The sequence below is a fragment of the Triticum dicoccoides genome, chromosome 4A (assembly GCF_002162155.2).
Source record: "Triticum dicoccoides isolate Atlit2015 ecotype Zavitan chromosome 4A, WEW_v2.0, whole genome shotgun sequence".
In the NCBI taxonomy this organism is placed as follows: domain Eukaryota; kingdom Viridiplantae; phylum Streptophyta; class Magnoliopsida; order Poales; family Poaceae; genus Triticum; species Triticum dicoccoides.
In genome coordinates, this window is record NC_041386.1 from 415,552,632 (window position 1) to 415,566,484 (window position 13,853).

Genomic DNA, 13,853 nt, shown 5'->3' on the forward strand with positions numbered 1-13,853 from the left:
CCACTCGGTAGGACATCATCATATGCGCAATGTGACCAAGGAGTTGATCACGGGATGATGTGTTACGGAACGAGTAAAGTGACTTGCCGGTAACGAGATTGAACAAGGTATCGGTATACCGACGATCGAATCTCGGGCAAGTAACATACCGATAGACAAAGGGAATTGAATACGGGATCGATTGAGTCCTTGACATCGTGGTTCATCCGATGAGATCATCGTGGAACATGTGGGAGCCAACATGGGTATCCAGATCCCGCTGTTGGTTATTGACCGGAGAACGTCTCGGTCATGTCTGCATGTCTCCCGAACCCGTAGGGTCTACACACTTAAGGTTCGATGACGCTAGGGTTATAAAGGAAGCTTGTATGTGGTTACCGAATGTTGTTCGGAGTCCCGGATGAGATCCCGGACGTCACGAGGAGTTCCAAAATGGTCCAGAGGTAAAGATTTATATATAGGAAGTCCTGTTTCGGCCATCGGGACAAGTTTCGGGGTCATCGGTATTGTACCGGGACCACCAGAAGGGTCCCGGGGGCCCACCGGGTAGGGCCACCTGCCCCCGGGGGCCACATGGGCTGTAGGGGGTGCGCCTTGGCCTACATGGGCCAAGGGCACCAGCCCCAAGAGGCCCATGCGCCTGGAGAAACCCTAAAGGAAGAGTCCCAGCAGGGGAAGGCACCTCCTAGGTGCCTTGGGGGGGGGGGGAGGACTCCTCCCCTGGCCGCCGCCCCCTTGGAGATTGGCTCTCCTAGGGGCTGGCGCACCCCCCTCCCTTGGGATCCCTATATATAGTGGGGTAGGAGGGCCTCCCAAACACACCTTATGCCTTTGGTGCAGCCCCTCCCTCTCTCCCAAGTTCTTCTCTTCTCCCATGGTGCTTGGCGAAGCCCTGCGGGATTGCCACGCTCCTCCACCACCACCACGCCGTTGTGCTGCTGTTGGATGGAGTCTTCCTCAACCTCTCCCTCTCTCCTTGCTGGATCAAGGCGTGGGAGACGTCACCGGGCTGTACGTGTGTTGAACGCGGAGGTGCCGTCCGTTCGGCACTTGGTCATCGGTGATTTGAATCACGACGAGTACGACTCCATCAACCCCGTTCACTTGAACGCTTCCGCTTAGCGATCTACAAGGGTATGTAGATGCACTCTCTTTCTACTCGTTGCTGGTTTCTCCATAGATAGATCTTGGTGACACGTAGGAAAATTTTGAATTTCTGCTACGTTCCCCAACAGTGGTATCAGAGCTTGGTCTATTGCGTAGATTCTTTGCACGAGTAGAACACAAAGTAGTTGTGGGCGTTGATGTTGTTCAATATGCTTACCGTTACTAGTCCAATCTTGTTTCGACGGTATTGTGGGATGAAGCGGCCCGGACCGACCTTACATGTACTCTTACGTGAGACAGGTTCCACCGATTGACATGCACTTGGTGCATAAGGTGGCTAGCGGGTGCCAGTCTCTCCCACTTTAGTCGGAACGGATTCGATGAAAAGGGTCCTTATGAAGGGTAAATAGCAATTGGCATATCACGTTGTGGTTTTGCGTAGGTAAGAAACGTTCTTGCTAGAAACCCATAGCAGCCACGTAAAACATGCAACAACAATTAGAGGACGTCTAACTTGTTTTTGCAGGGTATGCTATGTGATGTGATATGGCCAAGAGGAATGTGATGAATGATATGTGATGTATGAGATTGATCATGTTCTTGTAATAGGAATCACGACTTGCATGTCGATGAGTATGACAACCGGCAGGAGCCATAGGAGTTGTCTTTATTTATTGTATGACCTGCGTGTCATTGAACAACGCCATGTAAATTACTTTACTTTATTGCTAAACGCGTTAGCCATAGAAGTAGAAGTAGTCGTTGGCGTGACAACTTCATGAAGACACGATGATGGAGATCATGATGATGGAGATCATGGTGTCATGCCGGTGACAAGATGATCATGGAGCCCCGAAGATGAAGATCAAAGGAGCTATATGATATTGGCCATATCATGTCACTACTCTATTTGATTGCATGTGATGTTTATCATGTTTATGCATCTTGTTTGCTTAGAACGACGGTAGTAAATAAGATGATCCCTTACAACAATTTCAAGAAGTGTTCTCCCCTAACTGTGCACCGTTGCTACAGTTTGTCGCTTCTAAGCACCACGTGATGATCGGGTGTGATGGATTCTTACGTTCACATACAACGGGTGTAAGACAGTTTTACACAGCGAAAACACTTAGGGTTAACTTGACGAGCCTAGCATGTACAGACATGGCCTCGGAACACGGAGACCGAAAGGTCGAGCATGAGTCGTATAGTAGATACGATCAACATGAAGATGTTCACCGACGTTGGCTAGTCCGTCTCACGTGATGATCGGACACGGCCTAGTTGACTCGGATCATGTAATCACTTAGATGACCAGAGGGATGTCTATCTGAGTGGGAGTTCATAAGATGAACTTAATTATCTTGAACATAGTCAAAAGACCTTTTGCAAATTATGTCGTAGCTCGCGCTTTAGTTCTACTGTTTTAGATATGTTCCTAGAGAAAATATAGTTGAAAGTTGAAAGTAGCAATTATGCGGACAGTAGAAAGCTTATGTCCTTAATGCACCGCTTAGTGTGCTGAAACCCAAACGTCGTTTGTGGATGTTTCGAACATCGAACATACACGTTTTGATAACTACGTGATAGTTCAGTTAAATGGTTTAAGTAGAGGCACCAAAGACGTTTTCGAAACGTCGCGGAACATATGAGATGTTTCGAGGGCTGAAATTGGGATTTCAGGCTCGTGCCCATTTCAAGAGGTATAAGACCTCCGACGATTTTCTTAGCCTGCAAACTAAGGGAGAAAAGCTCAATTGTTGAGCTTGTGCTCAGATTGTCTGAGTACAACAATCACTTGAATCAAGTGGGAGTTAATATTCCAGATGAGATAGTGATGTTTCTCCAAAGTCATTGCCACCAAGCTGCAAGAGCTTCATGATGAACTATAACATATCAGGGATAGATATGATGATCCTTGAGATATTCGCGATGTTTGACACCGCGAAAGTAGAAATCAAAAAGGAGCATCAATCGTTGATGGTCAGTGAGACCACTAGTTTCAAGAAGGGCAAGGGAACAAAGGGATACTTCATGAAACGGCAATTCAGCTGCTGCTCTAGTAAAGAAACCCAAGGTTGAACCCAAACCCGAGACTAAGTGCTTCTGTAATAAGGGGAACAACCACTGGAACAGCATTACCCTAGATACTTGGTAGATGAGAAGGCTGGCAAGGTCGATAGAAGTATATTGGATATACATTATGTTAATGTGTACTTTACTAGTACTCCTAGTAGCACCAGGGTATTGGATACCGGTTCGGTTGCTAAGTGTTAGTAACTCGAAATAAAAGCTACGGAATAAACGGAGACTAGCTAAAGGTGAGCTGACGATATATGTTGGAAGTGTTTCCAAGGTTGATATGATCAAGCATCGCACGCTCCCTCTACCATCAAGATTAGTATTAAACCTGAATAAGTGCTCTTGCACCTATAGGAATGGTTTATTGAACCTTGATCATAGGGATACACATTTTCATGCCAAAAGATATAAGATAGTAATGATAGTACCACTTACTTGTGGCACTGCCATGTAAGTCATAATGGTATAAAACGCATGAAGAAGCTCCATGTTGATGGATCTTTGGACTCACTCGTTTTTGAAAAGTTTGAGACATGCGAACCATGTCTATTGGTGTATATGCATGAAGAAACTCCATGCAAATGGACCGTTTGGACTCACTTGATTTTGAATCACTTGAGATATGCAAATCATACCACATGGGCAAGATGACTGAAAAGCCTCGGTTTCAGTAAGATGGAACAAGATAGCAACTTATTGGAAGTAACACATTTTGATGTGTGCAGTCCAATGAGTGCTGAGGCATGCAGTGAATATCGTTATGTTCTTACTTCACAGATGATTCGAGTAGATGTTGAGAATATTTACTTGATGAAACACAAGTCTGAATTATTGAATGGTTCAAATAATTTCAGAGTGAAGTAGCAGATCATCGTGACAAGAGGATAAAATGTCTATGATAAGATCATAGAGATGAATATCTGAGTTACGAGTTTTGGCACACAATTAAGACATTGTGGAAATTGTTTCGCAATTAATACCGCCTGGAACACCATAGTGTGATGGTGTGTCCGAACATCATAGTTGCACCCTATTGGATATGGTGCGTACCATGATGTCTCTTATCGAATTACCACTATTGTCCATGGGTTAGGCATTAGAGACAACCACATTTACTTTAATAGGGTACCACGTAATTCCGTTGAGATGACACCGTATGAATTATGGTTTAGAGAAACCTAAGTTGTCGTTTCTTAAAGGTTTGGGGTTGCGACGCTTATGTGAAAAAGTTTCAGGATTAAGCTCGAACCCAAAGCGGATAAAATGCATCTTCATAGGACACCCAAAACAGTTGGGTATACCTCCTAATTCAGATCCGAAAGCAATATGGATTGTTTCTTGAATCGGGTCCTTTCTCGAGGAAAGGTTTCTCTCGAAAGAGTTGAGTGGGAGGATGGTGGAGACTTGATGAGGTTATTGAACCGTCTCTTCAACTAGTGTGTGGCAGGGCACAGGAAGTTGTTCCTGTGGCACCTACACCAATTGAAGTGGAAGCTTATGATATTGATCATGAAACTTCGGATCAAGTCACTCCCAAACCTCGTAGGATGACAAGGATGCGTACTACTTCAGAGTGGTACGTAATCCTGTCTTGAAAGTCATGTTGCTGGACAACAATGAACCTACGAGCTATGGAGAAGCGATGGTGAGCCCGAATTCCGATAAATGGCTTGAGGCCATAAAATCCGAGAGAGGATCCATGTATGAGTACAGATGGATTTCAAAAGGAAGACGGACAATGATGGTAAATGTCACCATTAAGAAAGCTCGACTTGTCGTTAAGATGTTTTCCGACAAGTTCAAGGAGTTGACTACGATGAGATTTTCTCACTCGTAGCGATGCTAAGAGTCTGTTGGAATTATATTAGCGATTACTGCATTATTTATGAAATCTTGCAGATAGGATGTCAAAACATTGTTTCCTCGACGATTTTCTTGAGGAAAGGTTGTATGTGATACAACCGGAAGGTTTTGTCAATCCCGAAAGATGCTAATAAGTATACAAAGCTCCAGCAATCCTTCTAAGGACTGGAGTGAGCATCTCGGAGTTGGAATGTATGCTTTGATGATGATCAAAATTTTTGGGTTTTTACAAAGTTTATGAGAAACTTGTATTTCCAAAGAAGTGAGTGGGAGCACTATAGAATTTCTGATGAGTATATGTTGTTGACATATTGTTGATCAGAAATGACGTAGAATTTCTGGAAAGCATATAGGGTTATTTTGAAAGTGTTTTTCAATGGAAAGCCTGGATTAAGCTACTTGAACATTGAGCATCAAGATCTATAAGGATAGATCAAAATGCTTAATAATACTTTCAAATGAGCACATACCTTGACATGATCTTGAAGGTGTTCAAGATGGACCAGTCAAAGAAGGAGTTCTTGCCTGAGTTGTAAGGTACGAAGTTAAGACTTAAAGCTCGACCACGGCAGAATAGAGAGAAAGGACGAAGGTCGTCCCCTATGCTTAAGACGTAGGCTCTTCAGTATGCTATGCTATGTACCGCACCTGAAGTGTGCCTTGCCATGAGTCAGTCAAGGGGTACAAGAGTGATCCAAGAATGGCTCACAGGACAGCGGTCAAAGTTATCCTTAGTAACTAGTGGACTAAGGAATTTTCTCGATTATGGAGGTGGTAAAAGAGTTCGTCGTAAAGGTTACGACGATGCAAGCTTGACACCTATCCGGATAGCTCTGAGTAGAGAGACCGGATACATATAACGGAGCAATAATTTAGAATAGCTCCAAGTAGAACAGTTGTTTGGAATAGCTCCAAATAGAGCGTGGTAGCTGCATCTAGGAGATGACATAGAGATTTGTAAAGCACACACGGATCTGAAAGGTTCAGACCCGTTGACTAAAACCTCTCTCACAAGCAACATGATCAAACATAAAACTCATTGAGTGTTAATCACATAGTGATATGAACTAGACTACTGACTCTAGTAAACTCTTGGGTATTAGTCACATGGCGATGTGACCTGTGAGTGTTAATCACATGGCGATGTGAACTAGATTATTGACTCTAGTGCAAGTGGGAGACTGTTGGAAATATGCCCTAGAGGCAATAATAAAAGTATTATTATTATATTTCCTTGTTCATGATAATTGTCTTTTATTCATGCTATAACTGTATTATCCGGAAATCGTAATACACGTGTGAATACATAGACCACAATATGTCCCTAGTGAGCCTCTAGTTGACTAGCTCGTTGTGATCAACAGATAGTCATGGTTTCCTGGCTATGGACATTGGATGTCGTTGATAACGGGATCACATCATTAGGAGAATGATGTGATGGACAAGACCCAATCCTAAGACTAGCACAAAAGATCGTGTAGTTCATTTGCTAGAGCTTTGCCAATGTCAAGTATCTCTTCCTTGACCATGAGATCGTGTAACTCCTGGATACCGTAGGAGTGCTTTGGGTGTATCAAACGTCACAACGTAACTGGGTGACTATAAAGGTGCACTACAGGTATCTCCGAAAGTATCTATTGTTTTATGCGGATCGAGACTGGGATTTGTCACTCCGTGTAAACGGAGAGGTATCTCTGGGCCCACTCGGTAGGACATCATCATATGCGCAATGTGACCAAGGAGTTGATCACGGGATGATGTGTTACGGAACGAGTAAAGTGACTTGCCGGTAACGAGATTGAACAAGGTATCGGTATACCGACGATCGAATCTCGGGCAAGTAACATACCGATAGACAAAGGGAATTGAATACGGGATCGATTGAGTCCTTGACATCGTGGTTCATCCGATGAGATCATCGTGGAACATGTGGGAGCCAACATGGGTATCCAGATCCCGTTGTTGGTTATTGACCGGAGAACGTCTCGGTCATGTCTGCATGTCTCCCGAACCCGTAGGGTCTACACACTTAAGGTTAGATGACGCTAGGGTTATAAAGGAAGCTTGTATGTGGTTACCGAATGTTGTTCGGAGTCCCGGATGAGATCCCGGACGTCACGAGGAGTTCCGGAATGGTCCGGAGGTAAAGATTTATATATAGGAAGTCCTGTTTCGGCCATCGGGACAAGTTTCGGGGTCATCGGTATTGTACCGGGACCACCGGAAGGGTCCCGGGGGCCCACCGGGTAGGGCCACCTGCCCCCGGGGGCCACATGGGCTGTAGGGGGTGCGCCTTGGCCTACATGGGCCAAGGGCACCAGCCCCAAGAGGCCCATGCGCCTGGAGAAACCCTAAAGGAAGAGTCCCAGCAGGGGAAGGCACCTCCTAGGTGCCTTGGGGGGGGAGGACTCCTCCCCTGGCCGCCGCCCCCTTGGAGATTGGCTCTCCTAGGGGCTGGCGCACCCCCCTCCCTTGGGATCCCTATATATAGTGGGGTAGGAGGGCCTCCCAAACACACCTTATGCCTTTGGTGCAGCCCCTCCCTCTCTCCCAAGTTCTTCTCTTCTCCCATGGTGCTTGGCGAAGCCCTGCGGGATTGCCACGCTCCTCCACCACCACGACGCCGTTGTGCTGCTGTTGGATGGAGTCTTCCTCAACCTCTCCCTCTCTCCTTGCTGGATCAAGGCGTGGGAGACGTCACCGGGCTGTACGTGTGTTGAACGCGGAGGTGCCGTCCGTTCGGCACTTGGTCATCGGTGATTTGAATCACGACGAGTACGACTCCATCAACCCCGTTCACTTGAACGCTTCCGCTTAGCGATCTACAAGGGTATGTAGATGCACTCTCTTTCTACTCGTTGCTGGTCTCTCCATAGATAGATCTTGGTGACACGTAGGAAAATTTTGAATTTCTGCTACGTTCCCCAACATCATGTATGTCTGTCTCCATAGGTCTGTGCCGCTTTGGGTTCACGACTAGCCATGTTGGCCCGGGTTCTCTGTCATATGGATGCTAGCGACACTATCATATACGTGAGCCAAAAGGCACAAACGGTCCCGGGCCATGGTAAGGCGACACCCGTGGGATACCGTGCGTGAGGCCGCAAAGTGATATGAGGTGTTACCGGCTAGATCGATGTGACTTGGAATTGGGGTCCTAATAGTGTGCATCCAACTCGCCTGGTCACGAAGACCTAGGGCATTTGTGGAAGCCCATCATTGGAATATAAAAGCCAAGTTCTATAATGAAAAATTCCCACTAGTATATGAAAGTGACAAAATAAGGGACTCTCTATTATGAAGATCATGGTGCTACTTTGAAGCACAAGTGTGGAAAAAGGATAGTAACATTGTCCCTTCTCTCTTTTTCTCTCTTTTCTCTCTTTTATTTTTTTATTTGGGCCTTCTTTCTTTTTTTTGCCTCTTTTCTCTTCTTTTTTTTCGTCCAGAGTCCCATCCAGACTTGTGGGGGAATCATAGTCTCCATCATCCTTTCCTCACTAGGACAATGCTCTAGTAATGATGATTATCACACTTTTATTTTCTTACAACTCAAGAATTACAACTCGATACTTAGAACAAAATATGACTCTATGTGAATGCCTCCGGTGGTGTACCGGGATTGCGATGAATCAAGAGTGACATGTATGAAAAAATTATGAACGGTGGCTTTCCCACAAATACGATGTCAACTACATGATCATGCAAAGCAATATGACAATGATGATGCGTGTCATAATAAATGGAATGGTGGAAAGTTTCATGGCAATATATCTCGGAGTGGCTATGGAAATGTCATAATAGGTATGTATGGTGGCTCTTTTGAGGAAGATATAAGCAGGCTTATGTTTGATAGAGCGTATCATATCACGGGGTTTGGATGCACCGGCGAAGTTTGCACCAACTCTCAAGGTGAGAAAGGGCAATGCACGGTACCGAAGAGGCTAGCAATGATGGAAGGGTGAGAGTGCGTATAATCCATGGACTCAACATTAGTCATAAAGAACTCACATACTTGTTGCAAAAATCTACTTGTCATCAAAACCAAGCACTACGCGCATGCTCCTAGGGGGATAGATTGGTAGGAAAAGACCATCGCCCGTCCCCGATCGCCACTCATAAGGAAAGCAATCAAAGAACACCCCATGCTTCAAATTTGTCACATAACATTCACCATACGTGCATGCTACAGGACTTCCCAACTTCAACACAAGTATTCATCAATTTCACATTTACTCAACTAGCATACTTCTAATATTACCACCTTTATATCTCAAGACCATCTATCAAGCATCCAACTTCTCTTAGCATTTAAAATTTATAACCAAAGTGAATTACCATGCTGTTCTAAAGGACTCTAAAAATGATATAAGTGAAGCATGAGAGATCAATTATTTCTATAAAATAGAACCACCGCCGTGCTCTAAAAGATATAAGCAAAGCACTAGAGCAAAAACTATACAACTCAAAAGATATAAGTGAAGCACATAGAGTATTGTAATAAATTCCAATTCATGTGTGTCTCTCCCAAAAGGTGTGTACAGCAAGGATTATTGTGGTAAACTAAAAATCAAAGACTCAAATTATACAAGACGCTCCAAGCAAAACACATATCATGTGGCAAATAAAAATATAGCTCCAAGTAAAGTTACCGATGGACGAAGACGAAAGAGGGGATGCCTTCCGGGGCATCCCCAAGCTTAGGCTTTTGGTTGTCCTCAGATTTTACCTTGGGGTGCCTTGGGAATCCCCAATCTTAGGCTCTTTTCACTCCTTGTTCCATAATCCATCAAATCTTTACCCAAAACTTGAAAACTTCCCAACACAAAACTTAAAAGAAAATCTTCGTGTGCTCCGTTAGTAAAAGAAAGCAAACCACCACATCAAGGTACTGTAATGAAATCATTCTTTATTTATATTGGTGTTAAACCTACTGTATTCAAACTTTTCTATGGTTCATAAACTCTATTACTAGCCATAGATTTATCAAAATAAGCAAACAACACACGAAAAACAGAATCTGTCAAAAACAGAACAGTCTGTAGTAATATGTAGGTTTCGAATACTTATGGAACCCCAAAAATTCTAAAATAAGTTTCCGGACGTGAGTAATTTATCTATTAATCATATTCAAAAAGAATTAACTAAATATAACTCTCCAATAAAAAATGGCAGCAATTCTCGTGAGCGCTAAAGTTTCTGTTTTTACAGTAAGATCAAAAAGACTTTCCCCAAGTCTTCCCAATGGTTCTACTTGGCACAAACACTAATTAAACACAAAACACACAACCAAAACAGAGGCTAGATAAATTATTTATTACTAAACAGGAGCAAAAGCAAGGAATAAAAATAAAATTTGGTTGCCTCCCAACAAGCGCTATCGTTTAACGCTCCTAGCTAGGCATAAAAGCGAGGATAGATCTAGGTATTGCTATCTTTGGTAGGCAATCCATAGGTGGCTCTGATAATAGATTCATATGGTAATTTAATTTTCTTTCTAGGGAAGTGTTCCATGCCTTTCCTTAACATAAATTGGAATCTAATATTCCCTTCCTTCATATCAATAATTGCACCAATTGTTCTAAGGAAAGGTCTACCAAGAATAATAGGACATGAAGGATTGCAATCTATATAAAGAACAATGAAATCTACGGGCACATACTTCCTATTTGCAACAATAAGAACATCATTAATTTTTCCCATATGTTTCTTAATGGTGGAATCCGCAAGGTGCAAGTTTAAAGAACAATTATCAAATTGACGGAAACCTAGCAAATCACACAAAGCTTTTGGGATCGTGGAAACACTAGCACCCAAATCACACAAAGCATAGCATTCATGATCTTTAATTTTTATTTTAATTGTAGGTTCCCACTCATCATAAAGTTTTCTAAGGATAGAAACTTCCAACTCAAGTTTTTCTTCATAAGATTGCATCAAAGCATCAACGATATGTTTAGTAAAAGCTTTATTTTAACTATAAGCATGAGGAGAATTTAGCATAGATTACAACAAGGAAATACAATCTATCAAAGAGGAATTATCATAATGAAATTCCTTGAAATCCAAGATAGTGGGTTTGTTGCTATCTAAAGTTTTAACCTCTCCAATCCCACTTTTATCAATCTTTGCATCAAGATCTAAAAACTACGAATCATTGGGACGCCTTCTAACTAAAGTTGACTCATATCCAGTCCCATCATTATCAAGATTCATATTGAAAAACAAAGATTTAATAGGGGACACATCAATAACTTTTAGATCTTCATCCTTATTAACATGAAAACTAGAAGAACACGCTTTTATGAAGCAATCTTTCTTACCATGCATCCTAGCGGTTCTTTCTTTGCACTCATCAATGGAAATTCTCATGGATTTGAGAGACTCATTGATATCATGCTTAGGTGGAATAGATCTAAGTTTCAAATAATCAACATCAAGAGAAATTCTATCCACGTTCCTAGCGAACTCATCAATCTTAAGCATTTTTTCTTCAATCAAAGCATTGGAACTCTTTGCCGAACTAATAAATTCTTTAATACTAGATTCAAAATCAGAGGGCATCTTATTATAATTTCCATAAGAATTATTGTAGGAATTACCATAATTATTAGAGGAATTACTAGGAAATGACTTAGAATTAAAATTACCTCTATGCGCGTTGTTACCAAAATTGTTCCTACCAACAAAATTCACATCCATAGATTCATTATTATTCGAAATCAATGTAGACAAAGGCATATCATTAGGATCAGTAGGAGCAATCTTATTAGCAAACAATTTCAGAAGTTCATCCATCTTTCCACTCAAAACATTAATCTCTTCAATTGCATGCACCTTTTTACTAGTAGATCTTTCAGTGTGCCATTGAGAATAATTAACCATAATATTATCTAGGATTTTGGTAGCTTCTCATAAAGTGATTTCCATAAAAGTGCCTCCTGCGGCCGAATCTAAAAGATTTCTAGAAGCAAAGTTCAATCCGGCATAAAAATTGTGTATAATCATCCATAAATTCAAACCATGTGTAGGGAAAATACGTATCACTAATTTCATCCTCTCCCAAGATTGTGCAACATGATCATGATCAAGTTGCTTAAAATTCATAATATCGTCTCTAAGAGAGATGATCTTAGCAGGATGAAAACACTTATAGATAAAAGCATCTTTGCACTTATTCCATGAATCAATACTATTTTTAGGCAAAGATGAAAACCAAGCTTTAGCACAATCTCTAAGCAAAAATGGAAATAGCTTAAGTTAAACAATATCATTATCCAAATCTTTCTTCTTTTGCATATAACACAAATCAACAAAGTTGTTTAGATGGGTAGCGGCTTCTTCACTAGGAAGGCCAGAAAACGGATCTTTCATGACAAGATTCAGCAAGATTCAGCATCGGTAAGAGGAGCAATCGGAGTGGTAATAAAATCATTATTGTTGGTATTGGCAAAGACACACAATTTAGTATTATCTTGAGCCATTGTGACAAGCAAGCAATCCAACACACAAGCAAACAAGAAATAGGCAAAAGAGGCAAACTGGAAAAGAGAAGGGGAACGGAAAAAGAGGGCGAATAAAACGGCAAGGGTGAAGTGTGGGAGAGGAAAACGAGAGGCAACTGGGCAAATAATGTAATCTGAAGGGTAAGAGTTGTGATAGGTAATTGGTATGTCTTGACTTGGCGTAGATCTCCCCGGCAACAGCGCCAGAAATCCTTCTTGCTACCTCTTGAGCACTGCATTGGTTTTCCCTTGAAGAGGAAAGGGTGATGCAGTAAAGCAGCGTAAGTATTTCCCTCAGTTTTTGAGAACCAAGGTATCAATCCAGTAGGAGACCATGCGCGAGTCTCCTCGTACCTACACAAACAAATAAGAACCTTGCAACCAATGCGATAAAGGGGTTGTTAATCCCTTCACGGCCACTTGCAATAGTGAGATCTAAAAGAGATAATAATAATAAGATAATTTTTTTGGGTATTTTTATGATATAGATTGAAAGTAAAAATTGCAAAATAAAATAGATTGGAAACTTGTATGATGGAGAATAGACCCGGGGGCCATAGGTTTCAGTAGTGGCTTCTCTCAAGATAGCATAAGTATTACAATGGGTCAACAAATTATTGTTGAGCAATTGATAGAAAAGCGAATAATATGAGAATATCTAGGTATGATCATGTATATAGGCATCACGTCCGTGACAAGTAGACCGACTCCTGCCTGCATCTACTACTATTACTCCACACATCGACCGCTATCCACCATGCAGCTAGAGTAATAAGTTCATAAGAACAGAGTAACGCATTAAGCAAGATGACATGATGTAGAGGGATAAACTCATGCAATATGATATAAACCCCATCTTTTTATCCTCAATGACAACAATACAATACGTGTCGTTTCCCTTTTTGTCACTGGGATCGAGCACCGCAAGATTGAACCCAAAGCTAAGCACTTCTCCCATTGCAAGAAAGATCAATCTAGTAGGCCAAACCAAATTGATAATTCGAAGAGACTTGCAAAGATAAACCAATCATACATAAAATAATTCAGAGAAGATTCAAATATTGTTCATAGATAGACTTGATCATAAACCCACAATTCATCGGATCTCGACAAACACCGCAAAAGAAGATTACATCGAATAGATCTCCAAGAGAATCGAGGAGAACTTTGTATTGAGATCCAAAGAGAGAGAAGAAGCCATCTAGATACTAGCTATGGACCCGAAGGTCTGAGGTAAACTACTCACACATCATCCGAGGGGCCATGGAGTTGATGTAGAGGCCCTCCGTGATCAAT